Source organism: Phoca vitulina, unplaced genomic scaffold (assembly GCF_004348235.1).
Source record: "Phoca vitulina isolate PV1807 unplaced genomic scaffold, GSC_HSeal_1.0 scaffold89, whole genome shotgun sequence".
Taxonomy (NCBI): domain Eukaryota; kingdom Metazoa; phylum Chordata; class Mammalia; order Carnivora; family Phocidae; genus Phoca; species Phoca vitulina.
The window spans coordinates 339479-341221 of record NW_022589792.1 but is presented as its reverse complement, the minus strand read 5'-3'; positions in this window follow the sequence as shown (position 1 = coordinate 341221).

Here is a 1743-nt window from a genome sequence, read left to right as displayed (position 1 = left end):
GCTTCCGCTTCACTTCCGCCTTCTAAATCTCGCGGGACTTCATAGGCGGCCTCTAACTCGGAAGCATGGGGCGGAAAGGATTCTGGGAAATGTAGTTCTCGAGTTTAGACGGACATGGCGGTGGCTCCCAGGTGGAGTCTGGCGAGCCACATTTCCCGACTTCCAATTGTTCCAGTGTCCCAGGACTCAGTTCTCAGGTTTCTTTTCGTCTTCTCGTCGTTCTCTCTGTGGTAGCTGCGAATCTCACCGTTTTAAGTATTGTTTATGCACTCAAGGCTCAAATTTCCATCCACAGCCCCACAGGTCTACCCTGGATTCCAGGTGGTAGGAGACTTGCTCTCTCCACTTGGCTGTTTTATAGACACTTTAAAATGCCACAAATCAAACAACTGACTTCACCCTCTCAACCCCATCTTTCCACTTGTCCACTGTAAAGCTTGACGACACTCTCAACCCTTTGGTTTGTCGCATCTATCCACCAGGGAATATTCAGTTCTACCTTGACCGTCAACCCAGAGTCTGATCACTTTGCCAAAAAAAATGTTTTCCTTGCTCCTGAGTCAAGAGAGGTTGTGGCGGGGCTTGGAAAAATCCGGGTCAGCGTTTTGTGGTCCTCTTTCACAATACCTCAGCCAGGTTAGGAGGCCCAGCTTCCAAGTGAAGGCGTTTATCTGGGCAAGGTGAGCACAGGAGGAATGCAAGAGCCATCCACTCCTCCTTCCTAGCACGAGTTCTAATTCCAACTCCACCGAGACAGGCAACTTCAATATGTTGCTTATAGCCTGTCCCTTTTGTATAAATGAGCTGCCTCCTCAGTTCTTGTGAGACTCAAACGGGAAAAGTAAGTAATTCTGATTACTCTTTACAGGGACAAGAAGGGACAGAACAAGCCCACTGCAGAGAGGTGAGCAAAAATGGAAAGACCTAGGGCAGTGGGTGCTTGGGGTCAAGATTGTGGAAACTCCAGAGAGGGGAAAGGGTCACATCTTAAAGATCTGGAGCCAGTACAGAGGAGGAAAAGAGGGAAAAGATTGAGTTAGGACTCAGGCAGGACCTGGGGGGCATAAAAACAGAAATTGAGTATTTAAAATTAGTAAACAATGCTGTGTCAGGATCAGAGTTTGTGTAATCAACGCTGAATCCCAGTAAACTCACAAGGTTTAATTGGTGGAATGAATGAAAGGGAAAAATATCACTCAGTTAACTCTTCAAAATTAAGAGTAGGAAAATTCTGCAATACTCCTCAGTGGGAAGCTGTTAAGGAGAATAGTACTCTGAAGGTTGGAAAAACTTCATGCACATTGTATTTCTATATAAAGATATGCTTATTGTAGAGAGATAAAATATTATGTTAACCTTAAAAATGAAACTGCCAGTTATTTTGCCAGCAAAATAAATAAATAAAAAGATTTATGTGGGAATAGCAGAGAATTGCAACCCAGGACAAGCAAGCTAAGGAGTCCACAGAACAAAGGAGACGAATGCTCTTTGATAAAAGAAAGCAGAAGTTGAGAAGGCTGTCATAAACAAAAAGTCCGTTGGAATAAACTGGTAGATTGAAGTATAGTGGCTTTTCATTGGCTGAATGGTGACAGTCTCTCATTGGCTGGGCTGTTGCCAAGAGAGGCAAAAACATTTCATCCTCTTGCTGGGGTAGTAAAGTGGTATCAACTTGCAAGGTGCCGGTCTTCCAGTTTGGTCTGCAATTGGCAACCAGTGGTAGTGCTGAGAGCAACCAACCCC